Raw genomic sequence first — 12,816 nt, forward strand, 5'->3', positions numbered from 1 at the left:
CCTTCCTTCTTGATCCCATAAAGTCTTGATGCTTCGAGTATTCTGAGATCAAGAGGGAGTATCCCAGCCAACAGCAGCGCGGAGTTCAGGGAGACGGTCCGATATGCTTTGCAGATCTTCAAGGCAAAACTTCGTTGGACGGAGTTGAGCCTCTTTTGGACCCCCATCTTTTCCACGGTGGGTGCCCACGCTGCTGATGAATACAAAATAGTCGGTTCTATGACCGCTGTAAATATAATTTTAACTATTTGGGGGTTAAGACCCCAACCTACTCTGGCTGCTCTGGCAGCATTTTGTAGCGAACAATTGCTTTTTGGTACACGTTCTTGACATGGTTGTTAAAAATTAGGCCGCTGTCTATTGTCAATCCTAGTATTTTTATTGATTCGTAATACTGGATATCAACACCCCCCATTGCGAGTCTCGGTCTATCATATTTTAGTCTCCTGGTGGAGATCAGAGCACAAGTTTTTTGTCAAGCGAAGGTTAACTTATTTTCTATTCCCCATTTTCTAATTTTTTCAAGTACTGCGTTCGCTTTACGCTCTATTTCTGTCGCAGTATCGCCATCTATCACCATCACAATGTCGTCGGCAAAGGCTTGGTTAAAAATATTCATCTCCTCTAACATCCATAGCAGGGGGTCCAACAAGAGGTTCCACAGGATGGGTCCACCGATGGACCCCTGCACGCACCCCTTGTCGGTATCCCTACTCACTTCCACACCAACATATCTTACATTCACACTCCTTCCACTTAAGTAGCTACTGATTACCCGCCTCAGGTTCCCCGGACACCCAACTTCAGCCGACCGAACCTTTATGGCCGGCCACCAAGCACTATCGAAGGCCCCCTCTATGTCCAGTGATACCACAACAGAAATTTTCTTCTCCTCCCTCTTCTTTCTGATGTGGTTCACCAACCTATAGAGGGCGTCTTCGGTGCTCCTTTGGGGCATGAAGCCATACTGGTTGGGGCTTATTTTGGGCAACAGGTAGAACCTAAGTCGGGAGACCAGCATCTTCTCCAAGATTTTGCCGAGAACAGGAAGAAGGCCGATCGGTCGATAGGCTTTTGGTACCCGGTATGATTCCTTGCCCGGCTTTCTCAACACCACCACTGTCGCCTGCTTCCACTTTTCGGGAAAGTAGCCGACAGTGAGGCACTTATTTAACAAGGCAAGGAACCATTCCGGGTTACAATTTACAGCGTGCTGGCAGATGTCGGACGTGAGACCGTCCGCCCCGGGGGCCTTTTTGGGGTTGAAGGAAGGAAGGTCGTCCGGGCCCGTCCTTACACGGTAGGTTACCCATCAGTCACAGTCATGACTGTGGTTAAAACTGACTGCGAAACCTACCGTCTAATGGATGCCTATAATATAATAATATAATATCTATGGACGCTTCACACCACGTCAGTCTGGCCCCGTGCTAAGTACCTAAAGGACTTGTGTTACAGGTACCAGACAACGGAAATATATTTAATACTTTTATACTATACATATATTTGAGATTTTTATTATATCATACACATATTTAATACACGTCCAGACCCATTTGGGAACATTGAAAACTTTTTGTTCCGTCGGCGGGATTCGAACCCGCGACCCCCGGCTTGAGTTACCAACGCGCTCATCACTGAGCCACAGAGGTCGTCTATGTATATAAATTAGTTCAAAATTTCTGGAACACCGCGATAAAATATCAATATTAAGATTTTTTCACATTATTAATTTACTTAAAACGACGAGAGTTTCCGACTGTGTGAGCCTGTCCTGGGGCGAGGTACTGAAATTTAGATTATGAATTTTAGATCATGTATACAGAAAATTATTAAAGATATATGTGGTCACTGGTCAGTCTAAGCCCGGCCGCACATTATCCGAATTTCTGATCAGAAAAATTCGGATGCCCCGCCCCGCTCATACATTTTGACACGTAAGAAATTCTGATAGTGTGCGGTGTCTACAACAAAATGTATGAACGGAGTGCATTCCGGCGGGCCTCCGAATTTTTCTGATCAGCAGATAATGTGCGGCCGGGCTAAAGCTGCGTTTCCACCAGAGATGTGTTGCGAGGAATGTGTATTAAAAAAAATGTTTTATTTCTGAGTAGATTTTAAGAAAATGCTTTCAAAATGTTGCCACTACGGTGCCTACCATCGGTTCGGGAACTATCCCGGCGAGAAGAACCAGCGTAAGAAACTCGCACGGGGCCCACTTTTTTACCAAAAAAAGTTAGATAAAAAATTAATCTTAATTAAGATCTAATAGCATTGCCGCGCTGAGCGATGTCATGACAAGCTCACGTCAATGAAACGATTCTATTGGTTCTCAAAAACACATTCTTCGCTGTTTAATTTGTAGTAATATTATCAATATGAAAGTGTGTCAGTCTATAATTGGTCTGTCAATTTTGGAACTTTGTGTGGAGATGGAGGGACTCATCCCAGGTATACAAAAAATAACATATATATCCTTCATATAGGACACTTTCCATGCCTGTACTGGGGTATTTAGTCCCGGGAAAGGACATAGGATAGTTTTTATCCCTTAAAAAATACTTCTAAATTTCTAATTCGAATTTCTGTGCAACAGAGTGGACATTAACTAGTTTATATACTTTGTAGTATCGGCCGTTTGTTGCATGTTGGAAAGTTAAAGTTATTGTTATAGCCATACGTAGGTATTTTTTCTTTTTTTGGTATGTTATTTATCGTGTACTGTATTGTACTTTAGTGCGGCGCAGCTGAGGTTTTAATAATATTTCGCCTCAACCACTTAGGGGATTAAAACATTTTACCACAATTCCGTTTTTAAATGAGCGGCCATTTTTTGTTGTTCAGGCACACCGGGCATTCACAGAGCCATAAAGGAAAATTACATTTTACAACAACTTTTACGACAAAAATTTGGGGAATAATTTTAAACCTTATTTTTTTATTGCCGAACCTAAAATAATTATAAAGGCATGGAAATTTCATTATAAATTAAAAATACTTTTTTAATCTGTCTGTCAGTCTGACTGAGGTCACGGCAATGCTCCAGCCGAATCTCTAGTAAACGGACACGCGGCCGTATCATACTTTTATTAAAGCGACTATTTCACCCCTCCTATATTTTTTATTCTTTTAAAATATTATTTAAAGTTTTGTAACAATTATACTTTAGTGCTCAATAAAAGGACAAAAGCTTTAAATTTCACAAAATATAATGAAAGTTACAGAAACGGAAATCAATTTTTAAACCTGGGTTTTTTGCGATCCGCCAAACCCTGGTTTTTCCAGGTTTTCGAGTACCGGGAAAGACCGTGGACACTCGCAAGATTATAAAAGTAGCAGGTACGTTGCTAGCCTTTAATTTTAGAATAATAATTCTTACTCCTTGACTCTTAAAATAACATGCGTCACCATTATCCCATACAATAAGGTATAAATTACTCAAATGTTAATACACACTGAAATAATGTAATTACATTTACATTTTGTATATAAATAGGGATCTTATTGCGAAAATAATACTCGAATGAAATGAGTTTTATAAGGCGGTTTCGTACGTAATCCATCTCATAACATTAGGTTTCTAAGTTGCGTGAAATAGAGCTGGAATCCACTCCATTGTCCTTTGTGAGTTCGTGCTCGCACAAAATACTATTCCAGAAAACCCATTTTGTTTATATGCTCTCGCGCTTTAGAAGCTCAATGAAATGAGTATATATAACTCTAAACGCCTATAAAACGTTACATGAGCACTGTGTAATTACTAATTATACATTACCGACTATAAAAATATATTTATGTAACGGATAATAATATTTAATTTAGGTTTATTATGTCTTTTAAAACTTATGAATAGCCTTAAATCTGTTAAGATCATCTTAATTCATTATATGTATAATGAATTAAGATGATCTTGATTGATATTATACATATTATATTTATTTAATTATATTAATTTTAAACATTATATTATTAAGTTTTTTATTTTTTTAAGGAAAAGCCTGAACAGGGCACAGAGTTTGTTTTTGCAATAATTGTTTGAAGGCTACTTTTGAAAATAAAGTCTTTGAATCTTTGATTCTATTTCAACTACGTATTTCAAGGATAAATTTTTTCAAACTAAAATTAGTAGGTAGTACTAGTTAGTTTACGAAAATTGGTTAATTAGTTTAGTAGAATAAATATTCATATTTCATGTGTTGAATAGTCTACGCGAACAGAATTGCTGAAATAACGTATTAAAATAAAAATGTCATGAGTATTATGTAAGCGGTTAACCCGAATAACCGATACGCCCCGACTGAGCAATATATTCTCCCAAATTAACGTCTCTACATCGATTCACATTCCTTTTTGAATAATAAATTCGCGCCTTTACAAATAAATAATATTATTAAGTATTTCTTTGCAGTTACATAATCATTTACTATTACGTGTACATTATTACATTAATGTACAGCACATAAATTAATCTAATATAAACTACACCTAACTTTAACGTTCTTAAGCGTTATATCTGACTTTAAAAAAAACCGTAGTTTAGTACCAGCTTTTGTTGTACACATATAATATAACCAATGCAAGCATAAATCATCAAAAACTTTCATTGAGCCGAGCTTGTATTTTTACTAGATGTGCCAAAATTAGTTTATGAACCGTATAATTCTATGGGATAAAAAAGTATCCTTTCTCGTTTCTCGGGATTCCGAGTATCACCTTACCGAATTCAGATCGGTTCAGGGGTTTAGGCATGAGGGAATAACAGACAGACAGGACAGATAGATAGACAGACACACTTTCGCATTTGTAATATAAGGATACTGTCATGTAAAAACTATTACATGAATATGCCTAACATATTTCTGTTAATATACCAGTAAATTACAATATCCTTAATTATTGTGGTTCTCTGTGTCTGGGCATTCACACTAATGCGATGTTTCCTTTCTTAATGTAGACAGGCGTGGGTGGGCGTGGGCGTATTAACCATATTCCTTAACATAAACGTTAATTGTTCTGTACGGCTTAAAATCTTAGAGTAAGTGCCCACTGTACTGTATTTTACATTTACATAGCCCAAGAGCTAGCGATAGCCAGATTTTCGTCATTTTTTTTAATAAGATAATGGGGCAAACGAGTAAACGGATCACCTGTAGCCCTAGCACGGCCACCAGTAGAAATGCGAAAGTATAGACAAACTGTGGACATAAACTAAAGGATATTATTTGATTTTTAGGACTATAGTCTATCATAAAGTGGCATTTTAATTGAATTTTTCGGAACGAAAAAATATTGGAACGATACCTTAAGTTTATCTCCACATTTTGTCCATACTTTCGCATTTCTACTGGTGGTCGTGCTAGGGCTACTGATGGAAAGTAACTACCGTCACCCATGGACACTCGCAACATCAGAAGTTCTGCTGGCGCGTTGCCGGCCTTTCAAGAGAGAATACGCTCTCTTCTTGAAGGTTTGCAGGTCGTATTTGTCCGGAAATACTGATGGTGACAGTTCATTCCAAAATTTTACAGTGTGCGGCAGAAAGTTACGCGAAAAACGCACGGTGGAAGAATGCCACTCATCAATGTGATGAGGATGGTATATTTTTCGCGTGGATCGATGGCGAAAAGTTGCAGGAAGTATGATTCCGAACAATTCCTCTGAGCACTCCCCGTGATACAACCGACATTGATACAACGAAAGTGAAATCTTCAGATAGATTTTTAGTGAAAAAAGCGGGATTCTTCCGTCAAAAGCGGGACATAGTAAAAAAAAAGTATAAAATCAAAAGTTTTCGAATTTTTATTTGAAGACTTTATTTGACTTAAAATTATATTTGCGTGACAATAGGCAAAAGTAGCCATAAAAAATCTACCCCTCTCTCTCTCCCACACTCTTATCTCCATTACGCACCTTTCTCAGTACGCTGCACGTACTATGTACGAGTTATTCACGAAAAGTGGGACTGAGCTTGTCCCGCGTGGGACACTAAATTTTGATAAAAAAATCGGGACGTCCCGCCAAAATCGGGACGTCTGGCAACGCTGCTGAAGAACGATGATAGCTAGAGAAATGAAAGCTAGAGAGTCCGTCTGTCTGTTTCCAGGCTGTAGCCTGGAGACAGACAGACGGACAGACAAACATTGAAGTCTTAGTAATAGGGTCCCGTTTTTACCCTTTGGGTACGGAACCCTAAAAATGTATGTAACACGCACAATCGACGTCGGAATAAGTGGAATCATTCTCCCCTATCGCTAATCTTAGCGATAGGGGAGAATGATTCCACTTATTTATTTTTTTTATTATTAGAGAATAGATATTGTCGTTGCTACTTTGTTATCGCTTGTGATGCTTCACCTTGAGGCTTAAACACATGCGTCTATCGTACGAAGCTTCGTGCTATGAGATGATACCATTGGGCGATACACGCAGATCGTCCAATGGTATCGTTTTAAACACGAAGCACTACGCAGGTGCGGCCCGGGCATTAAGTAAATTTTCTCTAGAGTATTTTAGTTTAACGTACTGGATATTTTATATCCATAATTTTTCCGGCGTAAAACGTGGCAATTATTTTAATACCTTCCAATGCTGGGTTTCCTCTTTTTCGGAGAGCATTATGAACTCGTAAAGTGTTTTTAAGGGTCCCAGGTGTATGAAAAGTAATTTAAAAGAATACCTTGATAAAGTGTGTTTTACACAATATGTAGAGTCCACAAAAGTGATTGAGTTACTAGATAATTTAATTAATTAATTTATTTATATTATAGACTCACCCAACAGAACAGCATTTGTGACATTTTAAGTTTGTACATAAAATTTGTTTATAGATAAAATGAGTTCTAATGACAGGTGAAATACAGCCAGCGACAGAAATTAGACGAGATGAAATGTAGTGAATATGGTAGTTTTTATTATTCGTAGGAATATGGTGATAAATGATAATGATAAAATATGTGTGTAACAAAAAAGATCTCTTTTTTTAAACAAATAATACTTTGAAATAAAACTAATACTAATATCACAAAATTTAAAATTATAACTGTGACAGTATACCAAGAAGTTAATTATGTTATTATCATCGTAGTTTCAACTTTATTTGACCGTGGGATATTAAAACTAGAGATCGCCCAATGGTCGAAATTCGACCTTAGTTTCAACGACATTAGGACTACTACAACCTATATATTTTTGTAAAAAATATTGAATTTATAATTTTTTTTTCAACTCTTGTCCCTGGGACTTAGCTGATCTCAAACTGGCCGTGTAAGCATTGTCTAACGGCCGTTCCCAATATTTGATCTATCTCTGGTTTTGCCCTGCTAGAGATAGGAATAGCTCACATTAGACATTTTATGTCAATTGTGAGCTATTCCTATCTCTAGTAGGGCAAAACCAGAGATCAAATATTGGGAACGGCCGTAATAGTATCTAAGATTCAATAAAAAAAATGTCATTTCTCATGTGTGTGTGTGTTGTAGTGTGTGTAATGTTTTATTTGTTAAAAAAATGTATGATAAAAGCATAATTTCAAAATAATATTAGTTCGATGCACTCCTTCACCATATAAACTATAACTGTGCAAAATTTCATGCACCTACGTTTCCCCATTTTTCGTAAAAAGGGTTACAAAGTTTTTCGTTCACGTATTAATATTATGATAGTGTTTAAGATTTCCCTTAATTAAGGTACTTGTAACAAACCATTTTACTCGAGAATATACGCCATTTAAATATACATTTTTATCTAAATAAAAATAAAAGTAAATACGGTTAAAGTACTACCAAATTAAATATCAGTATTAACACAATAATAAGCAAACATTCATTGTTGCGCTTTTAATTTGGTATTTTTTTTATATTAAAACGTTTTGATAATGTAAAAAAAACACGGACAAAAGAGCTTTTGTTTATAATCGCAATACGATTATGATAGATGTAAACAAACCCCTTTTCGAGGGTTCCATAAAGTGATAAGCACATCAACAATGAGTCATGACGGGCCGGATGCGTCACGCACCTGACGTCACGTCACGTTTTCATGTCACGAATATGTGTCAAGTGTGAATATCGGCATACATTACCAAAATATTACCATAATATTATCCCATATATCTATGCTATTGTGGACGTTTTGCATATGACAGCTTTTGTTCCAATAATAATTTGCATCGAATGCATTTAAAGAGACTATTTTGGGTTTAGTGACGCAATTACATTTTGTCCTTGAAACTAATTACTAACTATTACTATGCTTACATAAAATTATTATAATTTATTCAAACATATTAATATAAATGTTGTTCACACAAAATACAGTGCTCCCAAAGTGATAACCGCATAGAAATTTTCGTAATTTTTCGGCAACGGTCGTATTTACCGAGCGTCGGAAGACGTCGCTGCAAGCGCTGTTTTAAACTTTAAGAAAAACAGCGCTTTGCAGCGACGTAGAGGCGTCTGACGTTGCTTGGACGTTACCATGGTAATGCTGCGATGGCTTCCCGGTGAGTTATAGCTTTTATTGACAGACCGGCGACAGCGGACAGCCACCGGCTATATGATATTTACTTCTATTTCCTTTGAACAAGGTGCAAAATGCAAATGCATTGTTTGGGGCTCTTACGTTTCATAGATTTGGGTGTTTTCGTGATTATGACAATTAGCGAAGATTTCCATGCACATTATTAATTTGGGAGTATGGTACTTCATACATACTAGATATTGGCGCAACTTCACAGAAATTCGAATGGAAAAAGTAAAATTTCGCGGTAAAAAACCTATATAAAATGTATCTCTATACCAATAAATCGGTTCCGCAGTTTAAGCGTAAAATATAGTTAATAGGCAGAGGGACAGACACAATTTCGTTTTGACTTCATTATTATGAGTTCGGATAAGTTTTGAGCAAGAACTCGCTTCTTTGCGTGGAATCGCAGTTGGTTAAAATAGTGTAAGTATTGTTACGTGCTAGGGTTCGAGGATTTGGAGAGAAAGACCTGGTGACTCTCTTAAAGACTTTATTAACACTGCACTAAACACTAGGTCACAACACCTAGAACTAAGTCCAAACACTAATCACTAGGTCCAATCACTAAGCACTATCACTGTCCTAGGTCGTAGCCAAGTCGCAGCTTTCACTGGTTCACTCACTATTGATCACTTGTTGTCACCTCGAAGATCGCTCGAACTGAACTGAATTGCCGGGCCGTCTACCTGCGGCTTTTTATATGGCGAGACGAATTCCAGAAAGTTCCCGATTCACGTAAACAAGTAAACAAGTATGGGAACTTTCTAGGAGGCTCCAGCATGTACCACCTAGCGCCATCTAGTTTCGAGTAGGGGATTTATGTGTAGTGTGTCCCCTGATCAGTTTCGCTGGTTTGCCGCTAGATGGCACCACATGTCCGTATACCGTGTACCGTAACACTACTCCCCTCTTAGAGATGCTCGTCCCGAGCATCATTGTTACTGCCATGGTAACGCACCACGCTGTTCCTACGACTACTCCTGGTCTGTGGTCCCTTTACAGCAGCGCAATTAATACATCTGTGGCACCAATCCTGCACATCATCTCTCCAATGCAACCAGAAGAATCGTTCTCGCACTTTCCTTAGCATCCTCTTGATACCTAGATGACTCCCTGATACGCCCTCATGTATCTCGCGGAGAACATCTGGTACTCTCGCCCTCGGGACAATTATCTGAAAATAGAACTCTCTGCCGTTAGCCTTCTGCCATTTCCGGTAGAGTATTCCGTCCTGAAGTATCAGACTGTCCCATTGCTCCCAGTACGCCTTAGTGACAGCGCCACTGGGTGCAACCTCACTCCAGATTGGCTTTACGTCACCCCGTTTCTTCCATGTGATGATATGCCGAAGGTCGTCATCTCTTTCTTGAGCCTTTCTCAAAGCATCATTCTTCAAGAAACCCAAGGGACTTGTTCTAGTTGTTTCTCCGCTCCGTGCCTGGGAGGTAACAGTTACCGGGGCTTTCTCCACGTCATCCAGTACTCGCCCTTTAGTCCTGGATTCTATTCGTTTCCTCTTATCCCAGGCACGGGACGAAACTGCTTGCTTCCTCAGCTATTCTATTTGTTTCTCGACCCTTTCCATCCTTGCCATGTGGGTCTTCTTCTGCGGGCAGTTGAGCTGAAGATGGCCCCTCTCACCGCATTTATAGCACATGACTTCAAATCTTTTCCTTGTGGGAGCCTTAGCTTCTTTGACTTCCTTAAAGACCTTACGGATCTTATGGGGCTGCCGTATGTCGTGGCGAACAGCCTCGACCTCCAAAGCGTGTGCCGACGCTTCCTTCAGCGAGGTATGATGACCAAGCCTTACTGCAGCTCTGACCTCTAGGTCTTTGATTCCGTCGACAAATCTTTGAACAATATTCGTGTCGACCATCTTGTTGTCAGCTTCTGGGTATGCCTTCCTGACGAGTTTTTCAATTTCCAACGCCCATTGTTGAAGCCCTTCTTCTGAGCGCTGAACTCTGTCACGCAGTTGGGCACGGAACACGTGCTCCAAGTGTTGCTCCCCGTATCTGGATTCCAGTGCCTCCGTCAGGTCTTGGAACCCATTTCCCGTATGTGGCAGTGCCTCCAGGACCGACAAAGCTTGCCCTCTGAGTGCAACAGTGAGAGCGGTCAGACATTGCTCCTCCGTCCATCCGTTTGCGGTAGCAACAGTCTGAAATTGCCGACGATAAGCGTTCCAAGAAGCAGTGCCGTCGTATGGCGGTACTTTCACGCTTGGTCCGTGCACCACCTGCACTGCTCCGGTAGTTCCACTAGACACCCCAACTCCTGTAGTTTCAAGGCGCACTACTCTCTTCTGCAGTTCAGTGAATCCGGTTTTCAAATTTTCCACAACCGACTCTAACCCAGTAACTCGTTCTTTCATTACGTCGACATCTTTACGAAGCTTAGTCACCGTGTCACTGACATCCTTTATAGCCAGAAGCGCCTTCTCTTGGAGGTCCTTTTGATGCTCTTGTGACTCTTGCAAAGCGCCGAGCTTGCGGTCTTGTGATTCCATCATTGCCTGAATTTTAGCCCTTTGAGTATTTCGCAAAGCGTGAATTTCAGCTCTTTGAGAATCTTGCAAAGCGCCTAACTTGCGGTCTTGTGACTCCTGCAATGCGCCGAGCTTGCGGTCTTGTGACTCCTGCAAAGCCTGGATTAATTCAATTAGGCATTCTAATTGAAGAGCCACTTGAGGGGTCGCAGAAGCTACGGGCGAGTCGAGGTGGGTAGAGCCAGTGGCCGGGGCTTGAGCAGGCGGGCCCCGGTGGGCGGGGCCAATGGGCGTGGCCTGAGTGAGCGTGGCCTGGTGGGCGGAGCCTGCGGGGCGTGTCCAGTGGGCGGGTAACGGTGGGCGGAGCCAGTGGGCGTGGCTTCACCCAAAGTGGGCGGGGCCAGTGGGTGGAGCCTGTCCCTCAGTGGGCTGAGCTTGGTCCCCAGTGTGCGCGGCCTCCGCAGCTCGTTGTGCCCTTGTCCTGACACTCCCCTTGAAGTCCTCTCTCGGAGTCAATGACATCTCCAAATCCCACTTCTGACACCAGTTGTTACGTGCTAATGTTCGAGGATTTGGAGAGAAAGACCTGGTGACTCTCTTGAAGACTTTATTAACACTGCACTAAACACTAGGTCACAACATTAGCACTAAGTCCAAACACTAATCACTAGGTCCAATCACTAAGCACTATCACTGTCCTAGGTCGTAGCCAAGTCGCAGGTTTCACTGGTTCACTTACTATTGATCACTTGTTGTCGCCTCGAAGATCGCTCGAACTGAACTGAATTGCCGAGCCGTCTACCTGCGGCTTTTTATATGGCGAGACGAATTCCAGAAAGTTCCCGATTCACGTAAACAAGTATGGGAACTTTCTAGGAAGCTCCAGCATGTACCACCTAGCGCCATCTAGTTTCGAGTAGGGGATTTATGTGTAGTGTGTCTCCTGATCAGTTTCGCTGGTTTGCCGCTAGATGGCACCACATGTCCGCATACCGTGTACCGTAACACTATGACTCCAAAAAAAAAGAAACACAACCTGAAATTAAAGCAAAATTGGTGGCATGATAATATTTACTCTTCAGGGGGCTTATTATCATACCTTGAAATTATTTTTTACACTCATTAAAATTGTTACCTTTATTAAAATTCTGTTCCAATTTTCCCTAGCGCCTAATCGTATTTTCTATCTCAATGATTGGTATCAATCGATAAAATTATACGCACAGACAAATTATACGCGCCGTACTAGTTAAACACTAATTCGTGTATAATTCTGAATGAACTGTCTAAACTCTACCCCCCTTATTAATAAACGTTATACAAGTGACATTTTTAATTGGATTGAAGGAGACAAAACACTGTATAACTATTCAAAGCTTATACAGCGTTTATTAGTAAGGGGGTTAAAGTATATTTTGTTTTCAGTTTAATACTGAACTATAATTCATAATACCAATATATTAATATAAACGTAAGTTAGAAAGGTAGATCATAAATCATAATTCATTTACTATTAAAAGTTTTAAAACTTGGAAGAATAGACGGATAAATAATTCGTTTCCCTGAAACTACTCAAATCTCATTAGATTTTGATAACATCGTGACTAGATGCCTCATGCGTCGTGGGATTCCGGATTACGAAATTAAAAACCCGGTAAACGACAAAAAATATTAATATACCTAGCATGGGCGTACCCAGGTTCTGAGCCAGTTTTCTTAATTTTTATAGATAAAAGTACTAGATAATATACTTTGTAGGGACGTCAACATGATCCAGGGGGGGGGGGGGGCGCCCTCCCCCC

Source organism: Aricia agestis, chromosome 8, assembly GCF_905147365.1.
Source record: "Aricia agestis chromosome 8, ilAriAges1.1, whole genome shotgun sequence".
Lineage (NCBI taxonomy): Eukaryota > Metazoa > Arthropoda > Insecta > Lepidoptera > Lycaenidae > Aricia > Aricia agestis.